This window comes from Magnolia sinica, chromosome 7, assembly GCF_029962835.1.
Source record: "Magnolia sinica isolate HGM2019 chromosome 7, MsV1, whole genome shotgun sequence".
NCBI classification, from domain to species: Eukaryota; Viridiplantae; Streptophyta; class Magnoliopsida; order Magnoliales; family Magnoliaceae; genus Magnolia; species Magnolia sinica.
This window is the reverse complement of record NC_080579.1, coordinates 63,881,115-63,904,966: the sequence shown is the minus strand read 5'-3', so window position 1 is coordinate 63,904,966 and position 23,852 is coordinate 63,881,115. Positions and strand designations below refer to the sequence as shown.

Here is a 23,852-nt window from a genome sequence, read left to right as displayed (position 1 = left end):
TGAAACATGGCGCATTACACACTTTTTCTATGATGGATTGACATCTTTCATGCGCCAATTGGTCGAGACAATGTGCAATGGGGAATTCATAAATAAAAATGTCGATGATGTGTGGGACTACTTGGATAGACTTGTTAAAAACACACAATCATGGGACACCTCCCCAAAATCAAGCACCACTTCTAGGCCCACTCAATCAAAGAAAAGGGGCAGATTATACCTTATAAAAGAAGATGATGTTATCAATACTAAAGTGACTAATCTCATAAGAAAATTTGATGCCATGGAACTGAAGAAGGATAAGGTTTAAGGAAACGATTTGCGGTATTTGTGCTTGTAATGTTCACACAACTGAAAATTGTCCAACAATACCTACCTTTCAAGAGGTGTTGAATGAGCAATCTAATGTCGTGAACAATTACCAAAGACCTTTTAATGGACCTACCTCCAATACATATAATCCTAGTTGGAGAAATCATCCAAACTTCAATTGGAGGAATGAACAAATTGCTACCCCTCAAGATTTCTTCAATCAAATTCCAAATCAAGGGAAACCTCAAGAAGAACCGGTTTAAAATTTCACACAAACTCAGGAGCTTACTCAAGTAATACGAGAACTTACAAAATTTATGCAAAAGAAAGATTCACGTGTTACGGTTATAGAGAGGAAGATGCTTCCTGGTCAACTTTTCCCCAATCCTAAACCGTAATACGAAATAAGTGATCCAAGCTCTTCAAATCAAATTGAGCAAGCTAAGTCTATCACCACTCTTAGGAGTGGGAAGATAATTGACAAATCTATTCCGATAAGGACTGAGCAGTCTAAGGACTCAAAATTAGATGAAATTGATAGACCTAGAAACACTCCACAAGAGTTAGAACTAAAACTTCAAGGCAAGCCGATTACACCAAAACCTCTCTCTAACTCTTAGGACATTCTAGAGGTGCTGAAGCAAGTGAAGGTCAATATTCCTCTACTAGATGTTGTTAAAAAAATTCCTTCATATGTCAAATTTTTGAAAGACCTATGCATGACTAAGAGGCGACAAATTATACAAAAGAAAATCTTATTAACTAAAAAAAGTGAGTGCCACTTAAACAAGATGTGCCACAAAAGTACAAATATCTCGGTAGCCCAACCATCTCTTGTGTAATTGGGAGCTACCGAATTGAGCATTCACTTCTTAACTTAGGAGGGAGCATAAATTTGATTCCTCACTCGATCTACGAGTAACTAGGTCTGGGTGAATCGAAACCCACCCAAACCATATTATAACTTACTGATCACTCAGTTTGTTTACTGAGAGGGATAATCGAGGATGTGTTGGTCCAGGTTGACAAATTCTACTACCTAGTAGATTTTATTATCTTAGATATGCACAACCCATCAATGACATAAGTACTTAAATTCTAGTCATTCTTGGTCGCCCATTCCTTGTTACATTAAAGGCAATCATTAATTACAGGAATCAAGTCATGAGTCTGTCTTTTGAAAATATGACATTAGATGTAAATATCTTTTTTAACATAGGCAAATAGCTAGAGGATGAAGACGATTCCCATGATATTAACCTGATTAATTCTTTCGTGGAAGATAGAGCACTTCTAACCTTATCCTCTGACCCTCTAGAGACGTACCTAGCCCACTCCCATGATTTCGATAATGACATGATTAGGGATATGGGAACCATGCTAGATACTATGCTGTTACTTGAAGTTAATCAGTGGAGGTCACAATTCGAAGAATTGCCCCAAACTGATATAGCGCCTCTAACGTTGAACCTCAAGGCACCAAAGCTTGACCTAAAACCTTTACCCTTTGATTTGAAATATATTTATTTAGGTCAAGATGAGACATACTCGGTGGTAATTTCTTCTCACCTTGAGCAAGAACAGGAGAGTATGCACATCTCTACTCTCATTGAGCATAAAGGAACCCTTGGATGGTCGATTGCGGACCTCAAGGGAATTGACCCTTTGACATATACTCACCGCATTCATCTTGAGGATAATGCGAAGACCTCACAACAACCACAATGTAGACTAAATTAAAACATTAAGGAAGTGGTTAAGGCCGAGGTTCTTAAGTTATTGGATGTACATATCATATACCCAATATCCGATAGCCAATGGGTGAGTCGAACTCAGGTAGTTTCCATGAAGTCTGAAATCACCATCATAGCCAATGCCAATAATGAACTCGTGCCAATTAGGATCACTACTGGTTGGAGAATGTGCATTGATTATAGGAATTTGAATACCATCGCGAGGAAAGACTATTTTTCTTTACCCTTTATCGATCAAATTTTAGAAAGGCTAGCTGGTCACTCTTACTATTGCTTCCTTGATAGTTATTCGGGCTACAATCAGGTCAAGATAGCCCTTGAAGATCAGGAAAAGATCACATTTACATGTCCCTATGGCACCTTTTCTTACCGAAGGATGTCATTCGGGCTATGTAATACCCCTGCCACTTTTCAGAGATGCATGTTGAGTATTTTTTCTGACATGGTGTGGCAATATTTAGAGGTCTTCATGGATGACTTCTTGGTCTTTGGTCCATCCTTTAGTGAATGTTTGAAAAATTTTAAAAATGTGCTGAAGCGATGTGAGGAAAAGAATTTGGTACTGAATTGGGAAAAGTGTCACTTCATGGTTCGTAAGGGAATTGTCCTTAGACACATCATCTCATCCAAGGGAATTAAGGTAGATAAGGCTAAAACTGATCTTATCTCTAACCTACCTCCACCCAAGAACATACAAGATGTGCGATCCTTCCTATGACATGCCAAGTTTTACAGAAGATTCATAAAGGAATTTAGTCATCTCTCTCGTCCTTTATGTAATCTACTTCAAAAGGATACACCATACGAGTGGACTGAGCAATGCCAGGAAGCTTTTACTAAGCTCAAGGGCATGCTAACCAGTGCCCCTATCATGCAACCACCTAACTAGAGCCTTCCTTTTGAACTTATGTGCGACGCGTCTGACCATGCTCTTGGAGCTATTTTAGGACAGAGAAAAGAAAAGAAGCCCTACGTTATTCATTACGCAAGTAGAACTCTAAATCCTTCCCAAGTGAACTACTCTACTACGGAAAATGAACTTTTACCCATAGTGTTCGCTTTGGACAAATTTAAGTCCTACTTGATCGGATCAAAGATCGTCATTTACACAGATCATGAGGTGCTCAAGTATCTTCTTTCTAAGAAGGATTCCAAGCCCCGCCTGATAAGATGGATCCTCCTACTCCAAGAATTTGATTTGAAAATAAAAGATAAAAAAGGAGTAGAGAACGTAGTGGCTGACCATCTTTTCTACCTTAATCTCTCTAATTCCCTTAAGACGACACATATAAATGACATGTTCCCTGACGAACAATTGTTCAAAGTCTCCCATTTACCTTAGTTTGCTGATAGTGTTAATTATCTTGTTATAGGTTTCACACTGACACATTGGACTACGCAAGATAAGAAAAACTTCTTCATTGAGGTTCATAAGTCCTTCTTAATGATCCATATTTGTTTAAATATTGGCCAGACCAAATCTTAAGGAGATGTGTGCCAAAAAATGAACACCAAAGTATCATCTCCTTCTATTACTCTTAGGCTTGTGGTGGTCACTTTTCTGCTAAAAAGACCACGGCCAAGATTCTGCAGTGTGGCTTTTAATGACCCACTATGTTGAAGGACACTCATGAGTTTTGCAAAGCTTATGAGTGTTGTCAAAAATTGGAAGCATTATCCCATCGAAATATGATGCCCTTTAACCCCATTCTTATCATAGAAGCATTTGATTGTTGGGGCATCTATTTCATGGGACCAGTTCCCCAATCCTTTGAGAATTTATACATTCTACTAGCAGTAGACTGTCACTAAATGGGTCGAAGCGATTCCATGTCGGAAAAATGACCATCAAACGGTCATTAAATTCTTAAAAGAAAACATCCTTTCCCGGTTAGGAGCGCCTCAAGCCATCATTAGTGATGGGGGCTCAGACTTTTGTAATAGGCCATTTGCAAACTTAATGAAGAAATATGGCATCTCTCATAAGGTGAGCACTCCATATCACCCACAAGTAAGTGGGCAAGCTGAGATTTCCAATAGGGAGATCAAACACATTTTGGAGAAAATGGTTAACCCTGATAGAAAGGATTAGTCAATCCGATTGACTGATGCTTTATAGGCTTACCATACTACATTTAAAACCCCTATTGGAATGTCTCCCTTTAGACTTGTCTATGGGAAGGCTTGCCACTTACCTGTGGAGTTGGAACATAGGGCCTATTGGGCGATTAAAAATTTGAACTTCAATTTAGACAATGCTGGCTCACTCACAAACTACAATTGAATGAACTCGAGGAGATCCAGAATGAGGCATATGAGAACTCGAGAATTTACAAGGACAGGATGAATGTGTTTCATGGTAAGAATATCCTTTGGAAATCATTCTTAGTTGGTTAAAAAGTCCATTTGTACAATTCTCGATTACATCTCTTTCCGGGTAAGCGCCAATCTCGTTGGATCGGCGTGTTGAGGGTCAAATATTGTAGATTGGACCCCATTTATTACTTGGTTTTGTGCACATGATAATGCTTAATGTTCCATTTTATTCATGTTTGTATTGCAGGGCGAATTCAAGAGCTTAGATTGAAAAGGATGTTAGAGGCATGGATTTAACGCTCAAGAATCACCAAAGCCAGTGGACAGATCACTAATCAGCCGTTAATCACTAATTTGAGGTCCACCTGATCTATGAATAGGCCTCGATTTTGGACTCAGCCCCTTAAATTAGATGGGAAGACAGATGGACCATCCCTTTCACTGTTACCAATGTTTATCCTCATTGGGCTGTCGAGATTCGGAATCCAACCAATGGCAATGAATTCAAAGTGAATGGACATCAATTAAATCCATTTGTTGAGTAATTTGATTGAGAGGACATGTCCATACCTCTGAATGAACCTGTTTATTAGGATTAATCTCCTAATCTGATGGAGGTATAGTTAGGGTTTTTTATTTTCCATTCGAGGATAGTCGGCTTTATGCTGTTTAGGATAGTTTGTTTTCTGTTTGTTTTAGGATAGTTTGTTTTTGTTTGATAAAATCTTGTACTAACCCACCTTCATGCAGAGATCCTTTGAAAAAAGCTATAAAATCTCTTCATTAGGCATTATCTCTTCTTCACTTTTCTTTTAATTACATTGTCTCTTTTGCAAATCTTGTGTATTTCTTTTACATTGAGGATAATGTAGATTTTAGGTTGGGGATGGGAGATTAGGTTCCCTAATCAGTGTTTTCTCAGTTTTGAGCAAAATTTACAAAAAACATTTTATTTGTTTAGAAAGCGATAAGTTGTGTATTTAAGACTGTTTTGAGTATGACAATAAGATGGAAATTGATTTTTGAATTGTTGGAGTTGGAACAACCAAGTAATCTATCACTAATGGTTCTTACATTCACTCGGTTAAGAGTATGTTCGAGTATTATTTTATTCAAATTGTTCTCTGTGAATAGTATTAGATTTTCTATATGGTGATCATTGAAAGATATTAAGAACCGAGTCTAGAGAATCTTGTCCACCTTAAAAGAAGAAAAGAACCAGTTAAAAAATAGGAGATCGACGAAAAGGTCATAAGGAATGAAGAATGGTAACATCCTTGAGGGGAATGAAAAATGTCTTTGAAAAGGCTGTAATGTTTAAAAAATAAAAAAAAATAAGGGATGAAAAGATTGAATGAATACAAATTACCGTCGATATGAAATCAAAAAACTAGAAAAAGAAGGAAAAGGGGATAAGTTCAGAATCAGTACTTGGGTTTTCAACTAATCTTGAAGTGATGAGCATGGCTAACATTATGAAAAAAATAGTATTTTCACCAAGCACATTGGAAAACTTGATATGCGAACTATGCTCTGGCCTAATGGATAAAAGATTTATTTAATCAGTTTCTCATGTGGTTCGGCTCCAGGTTTTCAAACACTCACCTTCTCATCTTGAGTATACTCATGCATACTTAATACACGAAAGATTGTTTTCTAAAAAAGGTTGAACATTACGCATTAAACTTATTTTTCACATACTTTGCTCAGGACCAGGAAAATGATGGTTGGGCATTGTGTTGAGGGTCAAATATTGCATATTGGATCCCATTTATTACTTGGTTTTGTGCACATGATAATACTTAATGTTCCATTTTAATTATGTTTGTGTTACAGGGCGAATTCAAGAGCTTGAAATGAAAAGGATTCTAGAGGCATGGATTTAACGCTCAAGAATCAACAAAGCCAGTGGAAAGATCAACTAATCAGCCATTAATCACTAATTTGGGGTCCACCTGATCTATTGATAAGCCTCAGTTTTAGAATCAACCCCTTAAATTAGATGGGAAGACGGATGGATGATGTGGATTTGCTAAAAACGTCACAGCGAGCCACACTCTGCATTGTGCACATGCACAATAGGGGCTACCCACTGTGCACCAAACCGGTAAGATCAGTCAAAAGACCACTGACCGTAAGAATTCGAAATGAACCGTCCGAGAATAGGGACCTGCAGACGGTCCTTGTGGGCCACCATCTTAATTCATCAGTCCAATCCAGACCATCCAGTAAACTCCAATAGTCCAACTGATCCAGACCTAGAAGAGGAAATTGTAAGAGGACAGTTAGATCTATTTTCAATTGTTCAAACGCAGGACGGACGGCAGCAAGAAAAATCCCGTGGGCCACACCAAATCCGAGTTATACCACATCATCTCTAACCGAAATTTCACCACGAATCCAATGGACGAAGTGGATTTCTCCGCCAGCACTGATCATGGGCCCACCAATCATCACAGTGTAAGAATTTGTGAAGGGCCTGCGTCCGAGAAAACTAGACAATCCGGCGCGATAGGCAATCAAATATGGGATCAAAACAATGATCCAGGCCGTCCAAGCTTCGAAATAGTGGATTTAGACCCTTCCTATGTAGTCAGAAATCGTGGACTAGAGGATCTTTCCTCTCAATCTCAGTCCAAATGCAACTAATCTTTGCATTTTTGCTACACAGAAACAAGGGTACGCAAGTCAATTTTGCGTAAGGTTTTACACATCGCCTTGTTACCTAATGATGGATCGGTAAATTCTATTATTTACTGTCTCATAGGCATGGTTTCGTGATGGAATTAATTCTAGTTCTCATTCATCTCATCCATTGAGAACTAGATCAAAGGAAGTTCAGATTTGATTTTTAATGAAACATCTTCCAATTGGATGAACATGAGACTCTTATTCCAGTTGTGTTCATGAATCAAGCATAGATCTCCCTGATCTCTATAAGTGGATCCTTGGGAACCTTAGTTTCCCACTTTTGAATTTCACAAGTTTTTAAGTTTTTCACAATTATTATCTCACTTATTCCAGATTTAGAAATACATCTTTTTCTAGTTCTAGTTCTAGTTGATTTCAGAATACACACGAGATTAGTTCTTGTGGATTTGACCTCGGTCTCACCGAGATTATTACTGTATTGTGACCCTACACTTGGGGTTGTGAACACGACACTTTCACTATTACTAATGTTTAACCTCATGGGGCTGTCGAGATTAGGAATCCAAACAATGGCAATGACTTTAAAGTGAATGGACATCGTTTAAAGTCATTTGTTGAAAAATTTGATTCAGAGGACATGTCCTTACCTCTGAACGATCTTGTTTACCAAGATTGACCTCCTAGTCTGGCGGAGGTGTAGTTAGGTTTACCGCTTTCTGCTGTTTAGGATAGTTTTCTTTCCATTATTTAATGCTAGTTTGGCAATGCGGATTGACTATGTAAGTGAGGAATCATAGAGAGCCAAATATCAGATGTTGATGATGCAATACAATGTGAAAATCCTGAAGAGTCCCAAATACCATTAACCTCATCTAGGCCAAACATCAAACCTGTGCATATTGCGCAATCAAGTGGGGATAACTCCGTCTCACAAGGAGTCCCATAAACATCTCAACCCAATGACATTTGCTTTAATCAATCATCCATCACTACATGCATATGAATGATGGGGGTCCACAGAAGGACGGTGGATATCATCCAAATATCAAGATAGGCTCACTAATTTAAAATTGTGTGATGATAGTTAAGGAAAGAATCTAACTTATAGCCACCACAACATTGGACGATTCTCCTGATGTGAGATAAATTTCTGCCTTCACTATGTGCACAGTATCCTACCAATCACTGGTAGCTCCCTCAGGTCCTCATGCCCCCCCATTCAGTGTCTACCAACGTGTGCTCGTCCACATGTGATCACAATGATGGAGCATCACAATATCCCCCACAGAGGATAGATCTGAGTCTAAGTGCAATAAGTGGGCTTATTTACCCTCTCCATCGCATGCCCCCAAGTAATATTTTAGTTGCTAGAATGCTTACTCACAGTCCGGAGTCCACTCCGCTTCTTATTACCCTTCAATTATTGGAAAAAGGGGAGGCACCGGTCAATTGCTCTGGAGACAAAGCGGCTATTCTCCCGGTGAGGCATTGAATATCTTTCAAAGTCTGAGGAGACCTCATGTCCAGTAGGGCCTTGATCTTGTCAGGGTTTGCCTTGATCCCTCTTTAATTGACTTGGAAGCTGAGAAATTTTCTTGAGCCCACACTGAATGCACACTTGATTAGATTTAATTTCATTTGGTATTTCCCCAAGATGGAGAAAGTCTCGCCGAGGTCAGTCAGGTGGTCAGTTACCTTGACACTCTTCACTAGCATATCGTCGACATAAACCTCCATGAATCGTCAGATCTGTTGAGTAAATATTTTGTTACTAACCACTGATATGTTAATCCTATGTTCTTTAACCCAAAAGGCATGACTTTGTAGCTGTAGAGGCCTTTATCCGTAACAAAGGTTGTCTTCTACTTGTCTGAGGAGTGCATTGCTATTTGATTATATCCTGAGTATGCATCCATGAATGTAAGGAGTTCATGCCCGACCGTGCTGTTGACCAGTTAATCGATCCTGGGGAGGGAAAAGTTATCCTTAAGGCAAGCTTTGTTTAAATCAGTGTAGTCGACGCAGACTCCCCATTTCCCATTAGATTTCTTTACCAATACCACATTGGCAATCCAATCGGGATAGTACACTTCCTTGATGAACCCTGCGTCTAGGAGTTTGTCAACCTCTTCAGTGATTGCGGCATACCACTCTGGTTCGAACATTCTTCTTTTTTCTTGATCGGCCTGCAACTTGGTTCCACATTCAACTTATGAACGATCCTATGGGGACTGATAATTAGGGTCAACCCACTTAGAAAATGATGAGAATGGGCCTAACTAGGTCTAAGGGCAGGTCATAATGAGGACATTTAACCATCATTTCCCATCAATGTGAACATTTAACCAACATTGCTCCCAAGGAGTGGCCCACATATAGCCTAACATATAGTGGGCCCATGGCCTCACACAAGGGCCTAATATACATCATTTGGGCCTTGTACAAGGACTAACATATACATCACTATGGGCCTCATCACATGGGCCAAATACACACCATAATGGGCCATATCACACAAGCCATATATACATCAAGTGGGCCACATTACACGGGCCTCGAATACATCACAATGGGCCACATCATATGGGTTGAAAATTCATCATAATGGGCCATGTGACATGGGCCATAAATACACCACAATGGGCCTCACCAAATGGGTCATGAATACACAACAATGGGGCCTAATATATATCATAATGGGCCACATCACATAGGCCTTGAATGCATCTTAATGGGCCTCATCGCACAGGCCTCAAATACACAATAAGTGGGCCCTGCACATGGCCCTCAAATACATCACAATGGGCCACCTTACATGGGCCAAAAATATGTCACAATGGGCCACGGCATATGGGCTGTAAATACATAATAGATGGGCCCCATCACATGGGCCGGGTATAATCACTTTAGGCCTCAAACATAGGCCTCATGTACATCACAATGGGCCGCATCAATGGGCCTCACCAATAGGCCCTTTTAAACATCAAGAAGGCCGCATACATGGGCTACATATACATCACAGGTGGGCCTCAAATACCCAATAGGTGGGCCTCAAATATACATCACAGGTGGGCCTTGCACATGTAACAAGTGGGCCTACTCATCACATCTAGGCCTACCAGCGGTCCAGCCAAAGGACAGCCTAGATAACATAGGCATCACAGTGGGTCCCACTATGATGTGGGTTGCCTGAAATCATTTCAATAGTTGCAGGTGCAACATGTGTATCATTGTACACTATCATTCTATTGGGCGCATGGTACACGGTGACGATCAGCACCTCCCAAACATTGTCCATGCAAATCAGCACTTTCCAAACATCATCCATGAAAATCAGCACTGTCCAAACATCATCCATCACCGTCCAACACAATCTGGATGGTGTGGATGAAATAAATACATCACGGTGGTCCCATGCTGGTAAAACAGATGGATGACTTGAATAGATCACATACATTCAAGGTGGGTCCCAACAAAAATAAATTGACGATGGGGATATAAAACATTTACATCCAGGTGTGGCCATCATCCAAAAGATATGGACAGTGCAGATATAATAAATAAGTCAATGTGGATCCCACCGACACGTGTGGGCTAGGCCATATCCTGGACGGACAGTGAATAAAATACATACATCATGCTGGCCCCATAGCACTTGCTAACGTAAAAGCAGCAGCAGCTGCGTGTGGGGCCCATAGATGAATGGTGTTGATATAACAAATGCCCATGGTTAGACAGATCCACAGAACATGCTGACATCATACAGTGGGACCCACTGTCCAGACTTGCTGGATGGTGCGGATGACACGCACATCACGGTGGCCTTCACAGCTGCTGGACATTCGTCCAACAGCGTCTAGATGGACGTCTGATGATGAAATACATACTTCATGGTGCGTCCCACTCAGATGGATGGACGGATGAAACATATGCATCAATGGTGGGGTCTACGACCACGTCCAGGTGGCTGGACGGTCAAGATAAAACCCATACATCTTGGTGTACCTCACAGTACCGTCCAACAATGGACGGTGTGGATGCAAAATACACACATCAGGTGGGCTCCACCATCCTAGCTGGACGGCTAGATGAAACACATAAATCAGGTGGGCCACTTGCTAGATAGTGTGGATGCAAAATACACACATCAGGTGGGCTCCACCATCCCAATTGGATGACTGGATGAAACACAAAAATTATGTGGGCCACACAGCATCACAAGAGGGAGAGAGAAAGAGAAAAAGAGAGAGAGAGGGACATCGGATGGTGAAGGGACCCCGCCACTATGGGCCCCTCTATACAATGCATACATCAAGATGGGTCTCACCACAAGTGGGCCCTCAATACACAACAATCAACAGTTGAAAAATAAAAAAATCACCCACTTTTGATCTTCTCGGACTTCTCCTCATCTTTAACTCCAAAGGAACAAGGTTTAAGGGTTAAGATGAAGCTTGGATGGTGGAGATAAGAGATAGGAAGTGGGCCACACAAAGTTCTCTCATAGAGCTTAGATGGTTGCTTGGGAGGAAATGAGAGAGAGATGAGAGAGAGAGGTGATGTAAGGAGAGAGAGGGATGGTGAGTGATGGATGGAGTGAGTGATGGGTGTACTTGACTAGGTATGGGTTATAAGAGAGAGAGTTAACTTTGGGGTTGTTCTTGTACTTGACATGATGGGATGTGGTGTGATTGATTGATGGGACATGTTCTCTTAGGTTTGCAAATGTGTGGGATTTTTCCTCGAACTGAACGTAGGCCCACATCTCTTGGCCTGGGTATCACCTGGCGTCAAAACCACGGTGATGGTGCGGTCACAAGGATACAATCTCGGGTTGAGCCGACTCTGGAATATGGGATATGACTCAAGGTTGCTCGTAAATTTGATTACAAGTCGCAGGTTGTCGAAATTCGACCGGGTGGACTGTGGAATCTTATGGAACGGTACGGTCTAGGATACGGGCCTTATAGATCATCTAAGTAATTTATTACCTAAGTACTTACGCTCAATTGACACTACCAAAAAAAGGGGCAAAGCCAATGGACTTTGGGGGGTTTTGGATATGGCCAAAATCCGTCGGTATCACCGACGGCTTTTAGCCGTCGGAGAAAATTAATAATCCGTCAGGGAAACCTCAGTTTTGGATGGTGGACGTCCAACCGTCTACCGTTTTCCCATTTTGTGGTCGCCCCGAGACTTATTTAATTATCATTTTTGGTGATCTATCCCAAAATGATGTTGAGAAATGTATAGACGGCGTGGATGAAATATATCCATCATGGTGGGGCCCATAGATCCCTCCCCTTTCCAAAGGTATGTTTACCGTTTTTTGCTTTCTGTAAAAACTGTGAGTTTTAAGCAGAATTTAAAATAGTGGTGATTCCTTTATAAAAATAATGATAATGATATAGAGTTATCCAGACCATTCAAATAATCCTTTTGGTTGTAAGTGATTAATATTTATAATGTTGTTATATAATACAATTTTAGGCATCCAGAAAATGGTCCCTCTTGCATGTACGACTATTAACAGATGTTTTGTTATAAACAATGGTAGACACACAGAATATCGAATTTGAACTGTTTATCCGATTTAGAAGAGGAATTCCAAAATATCGAGCGCTCATTTGCTCTTTTTGCCATTTTCATCGAGTGGGTCCCTCTTAGAGCTGCTTGCGTTTCTATCTTCCAAATGTGATCTGAATCTCAGCAATGGAAGCGTTAGATCAAAGATTGAAGATCTAAACTGGGATCCGTGCGGGAGTTGCCGGGAGATTCACGGACCGATGCGATTCCCCGGCAAGTTTTTGCTTTTCACCCATGGACTTCTTTGATAGGTTTCTAATTTCATCAGGAAGTGGGCTTCCTGACATGGAGGGCTTGTGTTTGAGCTTGTTGGCTGTATTTCTAGCTTAGTGTAGTCTTTTCTCTTTTCAATTGCTTTTGTTTTTTGTTTTTTGTTGCCTTTTGGCTATTGTCTAATAAAATCGTCACCTTTCAAAAAAAAAAAAAACTATCATGTGGGCCAGAATGTTAGAAAGTAGCAGACAGCGTAGAAAAACTTGCCAAGTTTTTTTTCCCCGTGACTTTCCATTTGTTTCATAAACTGTAGCCCACATGATCAATCTAGTAGCCTTGAATTTGGGTGAGGGCATCATATCTTGTGGGATCCACCTGATGGTCGACTTGAAATTGGGTGGTGCACATATACATCAAAAACAGGCTGTTGGTTGGCCCCTTTTAATCGTCCACTGTCTTGTACACATGCTGCTTGATGATCAGTAGGCAAAAATATGAGCTACTAAACATTCATCATGGGGCCGGCATGATGAATAGCGTGGAACTACATGTAGGTGCTGTTGTAGGCATGGGTGGGATAGTTGTGCATATGCCAATCTGCGGCTAGGAATATTTATCCTCAACGACCTGACTTGAGAAACCTGACTGATGTGTTGGTGTTATTTTATTTTGGTTTGCAGGTGAATCTTGCCTTCTGCTAAACTGGAGAACCCTGAACTTGTGGCACGGTCAGAACTAGTTGCCGAGTTGCTTGATTTGGATCTGAAAGAGTGACTTCACTTGTGCTCCTGGATAGTGTTGCTAGCCTTTTGGTGCCATGTACAAAGCAATTTAAATTGCTAAAACCTTCAGAATCTCTCTCAACTTGTTTACGCAGAGGCCAGAGCTTCTATGTGATTAACCAAAACTCTGTGACCTCACCTTTTTGCACCATTGTTTACTTTACTTTTGATTTGATGGAACATGGGCTTTTCCATCTTTGGGAAATTGGGTCTCTCTATAGATGTGGTTGCAACTAGTGAAGTCAGTATTTTGTTGGCATTGGAACCCTCAAAGAATTTGCACAGAGAATAAATTCAGTAGCAAGCAAGCATAGGAGCTTAAGATCGTGACATTTCATTGAGCTGGTTACGTTCTGTCATCACTTATTGCTGTGTCCAGTATTTGGTATATTTACATTCTGTGAATAGATTCCGGCGCCGATGCTGTAATTCACTAGTATGCAGCCAAGTTTGCTATCATTAGCTAAATATAGCTGTGAGGTTTGTTGAATGAGGAAAATATGCAGGCCTCACCATGGATGGCCCATGGGATAAAAATCCGTACAGATTGGGAGATCCCAGAACTATGTTATTTGGCCCTTTTTGTGGTTGAATGTGAAGGATAGTAGTAATTCTTTCTTGACTGCCTATTTGTTGGCAACTACTACAAGGGTTGGGATTTCTCCAATCTGGGAGATTTGCTGAATGGGGCATCCATAGTGCAGCCCCTGATTTCGACTATTGGGATCAATGAACTAGGGACCACATTTTATCACTCCTACAATCTGAAAACTTGAAACAGTTTTGCAACACTCGGCCTGCCACTTCAGAAATGTTGTAATCTTAATGTTGTTTCAACCATGTGTCTTTTCCTTTGGGATTAGATTGCTACAGTATGAGGATGTATTAGATGTTAAACGCCGAATACGGAATTAGTTATTCAACCTTTAATCACCACACACATGGTAGGCATATAAAAGATTCTGAATCTTGACTGTTCATCTTTTTTAGAATATGTGTAAATTTATTTTTATTTTTATTTTTTTGAGTAGGCAACAACATAGCCATTAGCCAGAGCATGGCATTTGTGTAGGAAGGTGGACAACCATGGAAAAGAAAATGATTTCCCCTGATATGACAGTTTCCCTGTTTGGGAAACCAAAAAAAAGGGGGTAATCAATTTTGTTTCCTAGATTTTCTAAAAAAAATGAGTAAAATCATTTCCACACACAAGCGAAAAAAGAAAAAAAGAAACCATTAAATGTAGATTTTCAAATGTCATATTGACTTAGAGAAACATCAAGGAAACATGGAGAAAATGGTGGAATTTTTCAATGATAGTTTAGGAGATGCTAACATACACATTTGCATATTTAAGAGTTGAATAATAGCAAAAAATAAGTAAATTTGTATATTTAGGGATCAAATGATAAATTTCCCTTTAATGGGGGGAGTAAAAGCATGCGTCTTTGATTCGAGGAAACATTGGGGAAACATGGGAAAATTGGTGGATCCATCCATACATCCAACGATGCATGCACATGCATAGATACAAACACACATTCATGATTAATCCATCCATCCATACAATCATTCATCCATGCATGCATACATACAATGACACATACATATATATACACATGCATAATCCATTCATCCATGCATACACACATACACACATCTATACACATGCATGATCCATTCTTTTCTATGGTTAGCATGAATTTTATTTAAAGAAAAAGAAGAAAAATATCATACAACATCCATCAAGTAAATAGAGAAGAATGCCTAGATGAACATAGTTGAGATGCACCTTATTTTGCTACCCTATTTGCCTGATCATTAGCCTCCCAGGGAATGAGGTTAAATTTGGTGCTTACCTAAGCTATCAATTCTCTAATCTTCTTTGGCTGTTCTTCTTTTTTCTTTCATGCTGAGGAAATTGCACTCCTTGAATCACCTTCTACAATCAGTTGATGGTTCTCAATCATTCTCCTGATGTGTTTAATGAATTATCCTTTCTCTTCAACATATTAGTAGAGTTTGACTCTTTTCTTGGCAAAAAAAATTTCTGCTAACAAAACTTCTAGAAATATAATTTTCCAGTGTTAAAGAAAGGGCAACTTGGATGACCAAGCTGCTTTTTTTTCTTTGGGTTCAAATAAGAACCCATATTGAGTTACAAAAAGGAAAAAAGGTAAATCAAGAAAGGAAAATGCAAATATGGTACCCAAAAACCTTTAGGGGTTATAATTATTCTTCGACATCATGGTTTTGTTTGATACTTGGAAATTGTAACAAGGTTTTCCTAATATCTGTTCACATGTTAACACAGACAGCTCTCCTTTTTTTTGGTATATGGTACACATGTATTTGATTATTTCCATTTAACATTCGTCTATAATAAGACTTGGATGATTTGTTAAGTGGACAATTTGAGTTGATCTTTTAACATTTCCATACAAAACAACCAAACAATGGAATTAGTATTGGAAACTGTTAAATGTAAATTTTCACTTGTTATATAATTTGAGTTGACCTTTTGACACTTTCATAGAAAACAACCAAACAATGAAATTATTGATAGATTTTGCAATTTTCTATTTCTTGAAGATTTCATAGGGGTTTTCAACAACCATATTTTGAATTCTCTCTACCTAAACAGGTTTGGATAAACCAATTTTCCCCAGTTGGTATTTAAAATTTTACTTCCTTTTGGAAGGCTGACTTGGGTCCCTTGGGGTCTTTTCCACAGTAGAGGTTTTCAAATCATTGTACCAACAACATGTGATCTTAGAAAAGGCTAGTGTGCCTTTTCCATTTTCCTTCATTAAAGTCCATGTGCATTGGTTGAAATTAAAAGGGAAATGCTTTGCTAGAGGGATTCATACAAACTTTCTCACTGGGTAGGATGGTAAAAGGGAAAAATATCAATGGACCTCATTTAAATGCATGGTTCTTGAATCATAGAGGGACTTTTTGGCATCAAATCTTATTTCAATCATGACATGTACATTTATATTGCTGAAAAACATGTTCATTCAAGAAATTCATGCTAAGGGAGAGAACCCTTCCTCCAAGAGTATTACATCCTATTTTTGTTTGAGGCCTTTTGTTTTAAGGTGTCTAAGATGTAGTGGTTTTCTTTTTTATTTTTTATTTTTTACAGGGGTTGTCGGCTGGATTGCTTAGGCAAGCTACATACACAATAGCACGACTTGGGTCATTTAGGTGAAGCTCTTACACATGAAGTACAAATATGTTAGATTGTGTATGGTGTTTTTGAGATAAATATGTTTTCTGTACTTATTTATAGTTATGCTTCAAATAATGTTGAAATAATTGATTGTGTTTCATTATAACCCATTTCTTCTTAGATGTTCCATCATGATACAATTACAATTAGTATTTATGCCACCTAGTGGTATACAATGTATCCCCCCCGTTTAGGAATTTATATTGAACCAGTATATTCATTTGACTGAAAATGCTTGTTTTTTATGGATTCCTAAATTGTCCCATTTTGGACAGTTCGGTACCATACCTTGTACTTAGGTTGTCATCATTTTCAGTTTACATGTAGTTGGAAATTTGGTAGTATCTCCCTATATTTTCTCCGGATATGTGGTTCTTTACTAATCAGTTTTCTCTATCCATGTGTAATGGATTACAGGTGGCAACTAGTTAGTATTGAATTTTACATATATCTAGAGAATATGGGGAGGTGCTGCCGAAATTTTGACTCGCATGTAAACTGTATGAGGACAGTACATGGTATGTTACCAAATGGGATAGAGACAATTAGCACCTATAAATAGAGACAATTAGCTCGTCTAGGTAGAAGCGAGTATGATAAGCAATTTATTGATATTCACAAAAAGATAGGGAGAGTGCAAACTTCTTTTCTAACTTGAGAAGATAACAGAAATATGTATTTTTTTACTCAATGCCCTTATGACTAGTATTTATTCTATGATTGTATTTCCTTTAGCTACAAAAAGAAACCATCCCTACCATTTCTCTTCTTTACCAGGTTGGTTGATCTCGCCAATTCCTAACCTGTGTGTCAAAGGTTCGAGTCTTGGTGCTAACTTCTTTAAAAAAAAGAAATCATCCCTAATTCTTTTCTTTTTAGTGAAGTGGTCAACTTATTTCAAATATTAATGATGCATTTTGACAACGTAATGGATTCTGTGGTGCATTAAATGCTTCCATAGAATGCTAAATGCCTTTTTAATCAAATCAACCATATATCTGTGATGTTTTGATATAGCTTGAATTGAAAGATGGTGATTGTTTTGTTTCAGGAATATAATCTTATTTGTTAGACGTTCACTTCTCTTACTGCAGATAAGAACTTGCTTCATTAGGTATAATTTGTATTAATTCAACTTGTAACTCCTCAGAACCCGCTCTGCTGTAAGATATTACAGTGTATGACGGTTCCCAGTAGGTTAAGTTGTAAGTTGTTACATAAAGTTGGTTGGATATCTTTTATTTTTATAAATGTTGTCAATAGTTAGTTGGATGATGAATTAGGTGTATAAATGTGTGCTTACCTACAGTCTTGCTTAATTTATATTTATATTTCTTCATTTATATTCTTTTGTATTAATTCAACTTATAACTCCTCAGAACCTGCTCTGCCGTAAGATATTACGGTGCATGACGGTTCCTAGTAGGTTAAGTTGCAAGTTGTTACATAAAGTTGGTTGAATATCTTTTATTTTTATAAATGTTGTCAATAGTTAATTGGATGATGAATTAGGTGTATAAATGTGTGCCTACCTACAGGTGATATCTAATGGACTCTAGGGAGTGGATTACTCTACATTACCCGGACCCACAATTTATAGATGGTATGATGAGCTTTGTGAAGTTCGTAAAAGAACATCTTCCTGGTAGAGAAACAATTCATTGTCCATGTACCAGATGCAGATGTTTACGTTTACCCTGCACAATCGATGATGTGGTGATAGATTTGATTAAATATGGATTTAATCCAACATATAGGGTGTGGAACATGCACGGTGAGCCTGAATCACCCAAGTGTACCGAACGCACTTCTCACCAGTATCATAGTGTGGCAGACATAAATAACATTGTCAATGCGGTTGTTGAAGACCTCGATTGTAATAACCTTGACCAAGTTATTCAAGATGAACCCAATGTAGCCCTCAAAGCTGAAGACATTGTCGGAGATGCTTTAACCAATGAGTTTGAAGCAAATGTACAAGATGCGATGACTGAGCTCTATCCTAGTTGTCACAATTTCATTGTGCTAACTTTCATTGTACAACTTTTTAAATTAAAGGTGAACCATGGATGGAGTGAACAAAGCTTTACAGCTCTTCTTCAACTACTCCAGAATGTCTTGCCATCCGGTAATAAGACCCCAACTAATACCTACCAAGCGAAGAAGATCATTACAAAGTTGGGTCTTGATTACCAGAAGATTCATGCATGTCCAAATGACTGCATGTTATACTAGAGAGAGCATGAGACGAAGATTAGTTATCCAAACTGTGGTACTTCTAGGTACAAGACCCATGTTAATTCCAAGTTGAAACGAGCTGAAGTACTTGCTAAGGTGCTAAGGTATTTTCCATTAACACCAAGGCTACAAAGAATGTACAGTGTGCCATGGGTGGCAAAGGAGATGACCTGGCACTCAACCGGAAAAATGAAGAGTGGAAAGATGGGGCATCCAGTGGACTCCAGCACATGGAAGTTTCTTGACAACAAGTATAAGGATTTTTCAGCTGAGTCTCGTAATATTCGATTGGGTCTAGCTACAGATGGGTTTAACCCCTTTCGCACTCTCAGCACGTCGTACAGTTCCTGGCCTGTTATGTGTGTGACATATAACCTTCCACCAAAGTTATGTACGAAACCGCAGTTTGCTATGCTCACTTTGCTCATTGAGGGACCACGACAGCCCGGGAAGGATATCGATGTTTATTTGGAGCCATTGATTGCTGAGTTACAAGACTTGTGGCGGAAAGGGATCACGACATTTGACGCATACCATGGAAACATGTTTAACATGCGTGCCATCTTGCTGTGGATAATTCATGACTTTCCTGCATATGGTAATGTTTCTAGTTGTAGGACTAAGGGTAAGTATGGTTATCCTCCATGTGGTCTCCACACAGATTCCTTACGATTACACCATGGAAAGAAACACGTTTATATGGGTCACAGACGGTGGTTACCTCTAAACGATAAGGCCAGAAAAGATACAAGTGCAGGAACCTTCAATAAGAAGGGGGAGTTGCGACCACAACCGATTCGTCTGACTGGGATTGAGGTGGAAAGCATCATTTTGAAACTAAATGTGCAGTGGGGCAAGATCGGAAAGAGGAAACAAAGTGCTACAGGAGGACGGGAACAAAATGATGATGCAGAATCAACATGCTTCTTGAAGCGATCCATATTATACGATCTAGAGTACTGGAAGGATATTCCCATACGCCATAACCTTGATGTTATGCACAATGAGAAGAATGTATGTGAAATCCTTATTGCATTAATGTTGAACACAATGGGCAAAACCAAGGACGACGCTAATACACGCAGAGACTTGAAGCGGCTAGGAATTAAGAAGCGTTTATGGTTAGAAAATACTGATGGCAAAGTGATTCAAAAACGAGGTCCTTTCTTCCTTCGAAAAGAAGAAAAAAAACATTTCATCCAGACTTTACGTGAGCTTCGTGTTCCGGTTGGTTTTAGTGGGAATTGGAAGAACAACGTAAAGGAAGATAGTGTTGATTTAAAGGGAATGAAGTCTTATGATTACCACGTATTGATGCAACATCTGCTTCCAATTTTGATCCAACATGCATTCAAGGATAGTAAGCCTATGTGCACTATAATTAGAAGCTTTAGTACATTTTTCAATGCCCTATGCTCGCGAACCATAGATATTGAAATGTTAATGGCTCTCAAGAAGGGCATGGCTAGGACTTTATGTGAGCTCGAGATTACATGTCCTCCTTCAAATTTTGTTGTGATGATGCATCTGCCTATCCACTTGGCTTACGAGGCTCGCGTATGTGGTCCTGTCTACTATCGATGGATGTATCCATTCGAAAGGTATAATATGATTTTAATATGAATAAACTGATCCAACATCTGCAATTACATTTTCTAATGTGTTGTTAACTCTTTTAGGTTCATGAAGACGTTTAAGGCGTACGTCCGCAATATGACATGACCTGAAGGTTGTATAGCAGAACGATACATTCAAGAGGAGACACTTATATACTGCAACCAGTATAGAGGGAAAAATAACACGAGCCTCTTGGAGAAATTGGAAAAGCGGTTAGACGGATCAATTTCATTCATGCCGAAGTTACAAGATATTGTTGACGACTTCGATGTTGACGTGGTTGGCCCAGTTGGCCCTGGTCAAAGTGTCGTTTTAGAAGGTATTGAGTACGAACAGGCTCGCACCTGGGTACCGAAGAGTCATCCTAACTGTGAGACATGGCAAGCGTACGAACTAGACTTAGCTTGTATGTATGTCTTTTTTTTTCTTTTTTTTTTAATTTCAAATTTGATTCAACAACATTGTAACAACATTTATGAAAAAAATTGTCAATTTTGTAACAACCTTCTTAACTTACAGGAGATATGCAAATTTCTTAAAGCAACGCAATATAGTTGTTGGGACTAGGACTAAGGTAGCGAGTGATGATGAGTTCATACCTTAGTTGAAGAAACAGCTAGACCTGAGTGAATCAAGTAATGAAGTCTTCAGAGATATAGTTAGGGGACCAAAGGCTTTTGCGATGCAGTACAATAAGTATTGTATCAATGGTTTCCTCTTCGTCACCAAGGAATACGTAGAGAATAAAATGAACCAGAATAGTGGTGTTAGCACAAAGAGTATGACCACCTTCCGATCTAGTGTTAAGGATAAGAATCCAGTGGATGAATCCGTACCTTATTACGGAGTCCTCCGCAAAATCATCCAACTAGAGTACCGAGAAGGGTACAAGCCAGTTCTACTAAAGTGCGATTGGGTGAAGGTGACGCACCAAGGTGTTTCTTTCGATGCGGTAGGGAATTTGAGACTGGTGAATTTGTCTAATCTTCTCAGTTTAGACCAAGTGGGTGATGAACCATTTATTCTTGCGGAGCATGCCGTGCAAGTTTTCTATTCTAGAGATCCAAAAAATCCTAATTGGCATGTGGTCTAGGAGGTTCCAAGAAAGATTTTCGTTGAAGATGAGACAAGCATTTTATCAGAAACACGGGTTGTAATTGAGGCTGAAGTAGGACCTGATCTCACCGAAGTAGACATGGGTGGCGAGTTGTTATTCAATGACATTGAAGATATTTGTGTGGTTGTTGAAAAGAAAAAGAAAAGAAAGAGAGCAGGGAAAAAATCCTGATTTGTTGGTTATATTATGCATGTAACGAAACGATTTTGATTTATGCCCTTTTTGATTTTTCCATTATCATATTAATGTGATAGAAAAAATTTATGAATTAATTTACTCGTCTCTTTATTATGCCTGGTACTTTGCTATTTGGATAGAAAATTTTATAGTAATTACGTTACAAATTAGATCTTGAAGATGGATCTAGAGGCAGAGCCGCTCGGGGATGCATCCTATAAAGATGCCAAGGGTAATAACATAGCTCTCGTTATTCGTTTAGATCTAACATTTCTTTTAAAATGATCTTTCACTTAGAGGCACTGTCATTGGGCGCAGAGTCGCTAGGGGATGCAGCCCCTGAAGATGCTAGAGGTAATAAGATAGCCTTTAATAATTGTTTAGATTTAAAATTTCTTCTATATTGGCGATGATGAAACATGTGTGTAGCTATTTTTTTTATGTCAGGGGTAATAACATAGCTCTCGTTAGCTGTTTAGATTTAACAATTCTTTTAAAATGATCTTTCACTTAGAGGCAGAGTCATTCGGCGCAGAGCCGCTAGGGGATGCAGCCCCTGCAGATGCAGACCCTGAAGATGCTAGAGGTAATAAGATAGCTTTCCTTAATTGTCTAGATTTAAAATATCTTTTATATTGGCGATGATGAAACATGTGTAGCTATTTTTCTTTTTATGCTAGGGGTAATAACATAGCTCTCGTTAGTTGTTTAGATTTAACATTTCTTTTAAAATGATCTTTCACTCAGAGGCAGAGTCATTCGGCGCAGAGCCGCTAGGGGATGCAGCCCCTGCAGATGTAGACCCTGAAGATGTTAGAGGTAATAAGATAGCTTTCCTTAATTGTCTAGATTTAAAATATCTTTTATATTGGTGATGATGAAACACGTGTAGCTATTTTTCTTTTTATGCCAGGGGTAATAACATAGCTCTCGTTAGCTGTTTAGATTTAACATTTCTTTTAAAATGATCTTTCGCTCAGAGGCAGAGTCATTCGGCGCAAAGCCGCTAGGGGATGCAGCCCCTGCAGATGCAGACCCTGAAGATGCTAGAGGTAATAAGATATCTTTCCTTAATTGTCTAGATTTAAAATATCTTTTATATTGGCGATGATGAAACATGTGTAGCTATTTTTCTTTTTATGCAGGCAGGTCGTCATCTTCATCTTCTAAGAAGAGAGGTCCTACGCGAGGTTCAGAATTACATGAGAGAACTTCAGTGAAAAGGGTCATTGGAATTAATGAATTTGGGCAACCGAATATAGGGGATGCAAATCAGATCGCATTCAATTCAAGCATTGGTGTTTTCACCCATGCACACATTCCGATCACCTACACAGACTTTCTGTTGGTGCCTCCACAATACATTCAGAGGGTCAGTGATATCCTGGCATGTACTTATGAATTTCAGGATAACCAAGAAGCGTGGTCACCATACGTTCGTGTCACGCCCCAGACTCGGTATCCGGACTCACAAGGAACCCGATGGCCGGTTCTGGCCGCAACAGCCTCCGTAGTACCCCATTCTCGGCTCCTGAGGTAGGTTCCGATCCTGGGATCCTACAAGGAGGATTTTCATAACAATATAATCACTTCCAATGCGAGCATACTCAAGATCACAGCAAGTACATCTGAGAATAACAAAGGCACACATCACAAAATCCACTAAAAATTTAAACTTTTACAATCATCCAAAAGGTCCAAAAGGACATACATGAGAATAAAAGGAAAAGAGAGAGAAATCAGCAACACTGGAGTCCTCACTGCTCAACTCTACTCCATGCTCTGCTGCTACGGCGCCTACCTAGAGTCTCCTGCACGTATCAATCGTGCATAAGCTTATAGAAGCTTAGAGG

The 23,852-nt window shown here is 39.3% G+C and overlaps 1 long non-coding RNA gene across 1 annotated transcript; it reads left to right on the top strand.

The window, feature by feature from the left end:
* Positions 1-13,478: 13,478 nt before the first annotated feature.
* On the top strand, positions 13,479-23,411 carry LOC131252101 (uncharacterized). The gene is made up of 4 exons (XR_009174181.1): positions 13,479-13,603; positions 16,764-16,825; positions 22,514-22,585; positions 23,145-23,411. It is a non-coding gene; the product is annotated as an uncharacterized LOC131252101 (long non-coding RNA).
* Positions 23,412-23,852: the final 441 nt, after the last annotated feature.